This window comes from Heterodontus francisci, unplaced genomic scaffold (genome assembly GCF_036365525.1).
Source record: "Heterodontus francisci isolate sHetFra1 unplaced genomic scaffold, sHetFra1.hap1 HAP1_SCAFFOLD_162, whole genome shotgun sequence".
NCBI lineage: Eukaryota > Metazoa > Chordata > Chondrichthyes > Heterodontiformes > Heterodontidae > Heterodontus > Heterodontus francisci.
The window spans coordinates 3784145-3792516 of NW_027140217.1; positions in this window are offsets into that span (position 1 = coordinate 3784145).

Here is an 8372-nt window from a genome sequence, read left to right on the forward strand (position 1 = left end):
CCTGAGACTCTTCATCCACATCTACACCAGGGCTATTGTTCCTGAGACTGATCATTCCCATCAACATCCGGGCTATTGTTCCTGAGAATGTTCATCCGTATCAACCCCAGAGCTATTTATCCTGAGACTGTTCATCCATAACAACACCATGGCTATTGTTCCTGAAAATGTTCATCCACATCAACACCAGGGCTATTGTTCCTGAGAATGTTCATCCACATCAACATCAGGGCTATTGTTCCTGAGACTGTTCGTCCACACCTCCACAAGGGGTATTGCTCCTGAGAATGTTCATTCCCATCAAAACCAGGGCTATTGTTCCTGAGAATGTTCATGCACTTCAACACCAGGGCTATTGTTCCTGATACTGTTCATTGCCATCAACACCAGGGCTATTGTACCTCAGACTGCTAATCCATATCATCACCAGAGCTATTGTTCCTGAGACTGTTCATCCACATCAACACCAGTGCTTTTGTTCCTGAGAATGTTCATTCCCATCGAAACCAGTTCTATTATTCCTGAGACTGTTCATCCACATCAACACCAGGGCTATTGTTCATGAGACAGTTCATCCATATCATTACCAGAGCTATTGTTCCTGTGACTGTTCATCCACATCAACACCAGGGCTACTGTTTCTGAGAATGTTTATCCACATCAACTCCAAAGCTATTGTTCCTGAGACTCTACATCCACATCAACACCAGGGCTATTGTTCCTGAGACTGATCATTCCCATCAACACCAGGGCTATTGTTCCTGAGATTATTCATCCATATCAACACCAGAGCTATTGTTCCTGAGACTGTTCATCCACATCAACCGCAGGGCTATTGGTCCTGAGACTGTTCAACCACATCAACAACAGGGCTATTGATCTTGGGACTCGTCATCCACATCAACACCACGGCTACTGTTCCTGACAATGTTTATACACATCAACACCAAAGCTATTGTTCCTGAGACTCTTCATCCACATCAACACCAGGGCTATTGCTCCTGAGACTGATCATTCCCATCAACACCAGGGCTATTGTTCCTGAGAATATTCATCCATATCAACACCAGAGCTATTGTTCCCGAGACTCTTAATCCACATCAACACCAGGGCTATTGTTCCTGAGACTGTTCATTCCCATCAAACTCGGACTATTGTTCCTTAGACTGTTCATCCACATCAACACCAGGGCTATTGTTCCTGAGAATGTTCATCCATTTCCCGGCGGAGAAGCAGGAGAAGGTAGCGACTCTTCGGTGGGTAAGTGAAGGCAACAGGAGCTGTGTTTTAAAAGTTGTTTTAAAAGTTGTACTTACTGTTTTCCTTGTGTTCAAATTACTTTTGGCGCGGGAGGAACCGGAAGCTGGACGGCAGCAAGGACTCCTGGGTAGGTATTTTCTTTAAAGATGCGGAGCAGAGTTAACCCGAGACCCTTTTTACCCTCCTCCTCTAGCCAAAAAGGACTGAACAGGTAAGCTATTTCACTGTTTTTGCTAATATCTATATTTGTACTTAATTAAGGGGTAATTGAGTAAAAGAAATGGCAGCCAGGGGAGTGCAGTGCTCCTCCTGCAGTATGTTCGAGGTGAGGGGAACCTCCGGTGACCCTGCTGACTTCACCTGCTGGAAGTGCATCCGTCTCCAGCTCCTATCAGACCGTGTTAGGGAACTGGAGCTGGATGAACTGAGGATCATTCGGGAAGCTGAGGGGGTGATAGATAGAAGCTACAGGGATGTCGTTACTCCACAAAACAAAGGCAGCTGGGTAACAGTTAGAGGTGGGAAGAGGTCAGTGCAGGGATCTCCTGTGGTCGTTCCCCTCAGCAACAAGTATACAGTTTTAGATACTGTTGGGGGGGACGGCCTATCGGGGGCAGGCTGCAGTGAACGGGCCTCTGGCACGGGGTCCTGCACTGTGGCTCAGAAGGGAAGGAGGGAGAATGGGAGAGCACTAGTCATCGGGGACTCGATGGTGAGGAGTACCGACAGGCAGTTCTGTGGGCGCAAGCGAGACGCACGGATGGTTTGTTGCCTACCTGGTGCCAGGGTCCGTGATGTTTGTGATCGCGTCTTCAGGATCCTTAAAGGGGAGGGGGAGCAGCCAGAGGTCGTGGTGCACATTGGCACCAACGACGTAGGAAGGAAGGGTGGCACAGATGTTAGAAGTGAGTTTAGGGAGTTAGGCTGGAAGCTGAAAGCTCGGACGGACAGAGTTGTTATCTCTGGTTTGTTGCCGGCGCCACGTGATAGTGAGGCTAGGAATAGGGAGAGAGCACAGCTGAACACGTGGCTGCAGGAATGGTGTAGAAGAGAGGGCTTCCAGTTCTTGGATAATTGGAATGCATTCTGGGGAAGATGGGACCTGTTCAAACAGGACGGGCTGCATCTGAACCAGAGGGGCACCAATATCCTGGGAGGGAGGTTTGCTAGTACTGTTCGGGAGGGTTTAAACTAGTTTGGGAGGGGGATGGGAACCGGACTTGTAGTCCAGGGACCAGTGGGTCCACTCAGAAAGACAAAGAGTGTAGTGAGGTATTGGGGAAGGTAGCACTGTCGCAGAGGACAGATGGGCACGGAGAAGGGTTAAAGTGCGTATACTTCAACGCAAGAAGCATCAGGAATAAGGTGAGTGAATTGAAGGCGTGGATGGGCACTTGGGACTACGATGTTGTGGCCATCACTGAAACGTGGATAGGTGAGGGGGAGGAATGGTTCTTGGAGGTACCTGGTTATAGATGTTTTCATAAGATTAGGAATGGTGGTAAAAGAGGTGGGGGGGGGGGTGGCATTGTTAGTTAGAAATAGTGTAACAACTGCTGAAAGAATTTTCGAGGAGGATCTGCCGACTGAGGCACTGTGGGTTGAGGTCAGGAACAGGAAAGGAGCAGTCACCTTGATGGGAGTTTTCTATCGGCCCCCCAATAGCAGCAGGGAGGTGGAAGAGCAGATTGGGAAACAGATTTTGGAAAGGAGCAGAAGTCACAGGGTAGTAATTATGGGGGATTTCAACTTCCCAAATATTGATTGGCAACTCTTTAGATCGAATAGTTTGGATGGGGTAGTGTTTGTGCAGTATGTCCAGGAAGCTTTTCTGACTCAGTATGTAGACTGCCCGACCAGAGGGGAGGCAATATTGGATTTGGTACTAGGTAATGAACCAGGGCAAGTGATAGAGCTGTTGGTGGGCGAGCACTTTGGAGATAGTGATCACAATTCTGTAGCATTCACTGTGGTAATGGAGAGGGATAGGTATGTGCAACAGGGCAAGGTTTACAATTGGGGGAAGGGTAGATATGATGCTGTCAGGCAGGAACTGAGGAGCATAAGTTGGGAGCATATGCTGGCAGGGAAGGGCACGGTCGAAATGTGGAACTTTTTCAAGGAGCAGATAGTAGGGGCCATTGATAAGCATGTCCCTGTCAGACAGGGAAGGGATGGTCATGTGAGGGAACCGTGGTTGACAAGAGAGGTTGAGAGTCTTGTTAGGAAGAAGAAGGATGCGTATATAAGGTTGAGGAAAAAGGGCACAGGCATAGCTCTGGAGGGATACAAGATGGCCAGGAAGGATCTGAAGAAAGGGATTAGGAGAGCTAAGAGAGGGCATGAAAAATGCTTGGCGGGTAGGATAAAAGAAAACCCCAAGGCCTTTTACGCGTATGTCAGAAATATGAAGATGACTAGGGGGACCGTAGGTCCGGTCAAGGACAATAGCGGGAGACTGTGTGTTGAGCCGGAAGAGATAAGTGAGGTTTTGAATGAGTACTTCTCTTCGGTATTTACGAATGAGAAGGGGTGTATTACTGAAGAGGACGTTGTGAAACAGACTGGTAAGCTCGAGGAAGTGCTCGTTAGGAGGGAAGATGTGTTGGGGTTTTTGAATAACTTGAAGAAAGACAAGTCTCCCGGGCCTGACGGGGTATATCCAAGGATGTTATGGGAAGCAAGGGATGAAATTGCAGAGCCGCTGGCAATGATCTTTTCATCTTCTCTGTTGACGGGGGTGGTACCAGGTGATTGGAGGGTGGCAAATGTTGTGCCCCTGTTCAAGAAAGGGAATAGGAACAACCCTGGGAATTACAGGCCAGTTAGTCTTACTTCGGTGGTAGGCAAGTTGATGGAAAAGGTGCTGAGGGATAGGATTTCTGAGCATCTGGAAAGACACTGCTTGATTCGGGACAGTCAGCACGGTTTTGTGAGGGGTAGGTCTTGCCTCACAAGCCTGATTGAATTCTTTGAGCAGGTGACCAAGCAAGTGGATGAGGGTAAACCAGTGGATGTGGTGTACATGGATTTTAGTAAGGCATTTGATAAGGTCCCCCATGGTAGACTTATGGAGAAAGTCAGGAGGCATGGGATAGTGGGGAATGTGGCCATTTGGATTAAGAATTGGCTAACTGATAGAAGGCAGAGAGTGGTCTTAGATGGTAAATACTCAGCCTGGAGCCCAGTTACCAGTGGCGTGCCACAGGGATCAGTTCTGGGTCCTCTCCTGTTTGTGATTTTTATTAACGACTTGGATGAGGAAGTCGAAGGGTGGGTCAGTAAATTTGCAGATGATACAAAGGTTGGTGGAGTTGTGGATACCGAGGAGGGCTATTGTCGTCTGCAAAGGGACTTGGATAGGTTGCAGTGCTGGGCTGAAAAGTGGCAGATGGAGTTTAACCCTGAAAAGTGTGAGGTCGTCCATTTTGGAAGGACAAACACGAATGCAAAATACTGGGTTAACGGTAGGGTTCTTGGGCATGTGGAGGAGCAGAGAGACCTTGGGGTCTATATGCATAGATCGTTGAAAGTTGCAACTCAGGTGGATAGGGCTGTGAAGAAGGCATATGTGGTGTTAGCGTTCATTAGCAGAGGGATTGAATTTAAGAGCCGTGAGGTGATGATGCAGCTGTACAGGACCTTGGTAAGGCCTCATTTGGAGTACTGTGTGCAGTTCTGGTCGCCTCATTTTAGGAAGGATGTGGAAGCCTTGGAGAGGGTGCAGAGGAGATTTACCAGGATGTTGCCTGGAATGGAGAATAAGTCTTACGAGGAAAGGCTGAACATTCTAGGCCTCTTCTCATTAGAACGGAGAAGGATGAGGGGTGACATGATAGAGGTTTATAAGATGATCAGGGGAATAGATAGGGTAGACAGTCAGAAACTTTTTCCCCGGGTGGAGCAAAGCGTTACAAGGGGTCATAAATTTAAGGTGAAGGGTGGGAGATATAAGGGGGATGTCAGGGGAAGGTTCTTTACCCAGAGAGTGGTCGGGGCATGGAATGCCTTGCCTGGGGAAGTTGTTGAGTCAGAAACTTTAGGGACTTTCAAACGGCTTTTAGATAGGTATATGGATAAAGGAGAATGATGGGGTATAGATTAAATTGTCCTTGACAGAGGACAAAGGATCGGCACAACATCGTGGGCCGAAGGGCCTGTTCTGTGCTGTATTTTTCTATGTTCTATGTTCTATCATTACCAGAGCAATTGTTCCTGAGACTGTAAATGCAGATCAACACCAGGGCTATTGCTCCTGAGACTGTTCACCCAAATCAACATCAGGGATATTGTTCCCGAGACTGTACATCCACATCAACATCAGGGCTATTGTTCCTGAGACTGTTCATCCACATCAACACCATGGCTATTGTTCCTGAAAATGTTCATCCACATCAACACCAGGGCTATTGTTCCTGAGACTGTTCTCCCACATCAACACCAGGCCTATCGTTCATGAGACTGTTCATCCAAATCAACACCAGGGCTATGGTTCCTGAAAATGTTCATTCCCATCAAAACCAGGGCTAGTGTTCCTGAGAGTGTTCATCCACATCAGCACCAGGGCTATTGTTCCTGAGACTGTTCATTCCCATCAACACCAGTGCTATTGTTCCTGAGACTGTTAATCCATATCAACACCAGTGCTGTTGCTCCAGAGACTGTTCATCCACATCAACAACAGGGCAGTTCTTCCTGAGACTGTTCATCCACATCAACACCAAGGCTATTGTTCCTGAGACTGATCATTCCCATCAACACCAGGGCTATTGTTCCTGAGAATTTTCATCCATATCAACACCAGAGCTTTTGTTCCTGAGCCTGTTCATCCACATCAACACCAGGGCTATTGTTCCTGAGACTGTTCACCCACATCAACACCAGGGCTATTGATCTTGGGACTCTTCATCCACATCAACACCAGGACTATTGCTCCTGCGACTGTTCATCCACAGAAACAACTGGGCTATTGTTCCTGAAATTCTTCATCGACATCAACACCAGGCCTACTGTTCCTGAGACTGTTCACCCACATCAACAGCAGGGCTATTGTTCCTGAGATTGTTGATCCACATCAACACCAGGTCTATTGTTCATGAAACTGTTCATCCATATCATTACCAGAGCTAATGTTCCTGAGACTGTTCATCCACATCATCACCCGGGCTACTGTGCCTGAGAATGTTTATCCACATCAACACCAAAGCCTTTGTTCCTGAGACTCTTCATCCACATCAACACCAGGGCTATTGTTGCTGACACTGTTCATCCACATCAACACCAGGGCTATTGTTCCTTCGACTGTTCATCCACATCAACACCAGGGCTATTGTTCATGAGACTATTCATCCATATCATTACCAGAGCTATTGTTCCTGAGACTGATCATCCAGATCAACTCCAGGGCTATTGTTCCTGAGAATGTGCACCCACATCAACATCAGGGATATTGTTCCTGAGACTGTTCGTCAACATCAACACCAGGGCTATACTTCCTTCGACAGTTCATCCACATCAACACCAGGGCGATTGTTCATGAGACAGTTCATCCATTCATTACCAGAGCTATTGTTCCTGAGATTGTTCCTCCACATCAACACCAGGCATACTGTACCTGAGAACGTTTATCCACATCAACACCAAAGCTATTGTTCCTGAGACTCTTCATCCACATCTACACCAGGGCTATTTTTCCTGAGACTGATCATTCCCATCAACACCAGGGCTATTTGTTCCTGAGAATGTTCATCCATATCAACCCCAGAGCTATTGTTCCTGAGATTGTTCATCCACATCAACAACAGGGCTATTGGTCCTGAGACTGTTCACCCACATCAACAGCAGGGCTATTGATCTTGGGACTGTTCATCCACAGCAACAACTGGGCTATTGTTCCTGAAATTCTTCATCGACATCAACACCAGGCCTACTGTTCCTGAGACTGTTCACCCACATCAACACCAGTGCTATAGTTCCTGACACTGTTCATCCACATCAACACTTGGATTACTGTTCCTGAGACTGTACATACACATCAGCACCAGGACTACTGTTACTGAGACTGTTCATCCACATCAACACCAGGACTATTGTTCCTGAGCCTGTTCATCCACATCAGCACAAGGACTATTGTTCCTGAGACAGTTCATCCACATCAACAACAGATTTTTGTTCCTGAGACTGTTCATCCACATCAACACCAGGATTATTGTTCCTGACACTGTTTATTCACATCAACGCCAGAGCTTTGTCCCTGAGAGTGTTCATCCACATCAACACCAGAGCTATTGTTCCTGAGACTGTTCATCAACATCAACACCAGGGCTTTTGTTCCTCACACTGTCCATCAACATCAATAACATTCATATTGCTCCTGAGACTGTTCATTCACATCAACAGCAGGACTATTGTTCCTGAGACTATTCATCCACATCAGCACCAGGGCTATTGTTGCTGAGACAGTTCATCCACATCAACACCAGGGCTATTGTTCCTGACGCTTTTCTCCTCATCAACAGCAGGGCTATTGTTCCTGAAAATGTTCATCCACATCAACACCAGGGCTATTGTTCCTGAGACTGTTCATCCAGATCAACGCCCGGGCGAATGTTCCTGAGATTGTTCGTCCAGATCAACACCAGGGCTGTTGTTCCTGAGAATGTTCTTCCATATCAGCTCCAGAGCTATTGTTCCTGAGACTGTTCATCCACATCAACACCAGGGCTATTGTTCCTGCGACTGTTCATCCACAGCAACAACTGGGCTATTGTTCCTGAAATTCTTCATCGAGATCAACACCAGGCCTACTGTTCCTGAGACTATTCACGCACATCAACACCAGGGCTATTGTTGCTGAATCTGTTCATCCACATCAACACCAGGAGTATTGCTCCTGCGACTGTTCATCCACAGCAACAACTGGGCTATTGTTCCTGAAATTCTTCATCTACATCAACACCAGCACTATTGCTCCTGCGACTGTTCATCCACAGCAACAACTGGGCTATTGTTCCTGAAATTCTTCATCGACATCAACACCAGGCCTACTGTTCCTGGAACTGTTCACCCACATCAACACCAAGGCTATTGTTGCTGAATCTGTTCATCCACAT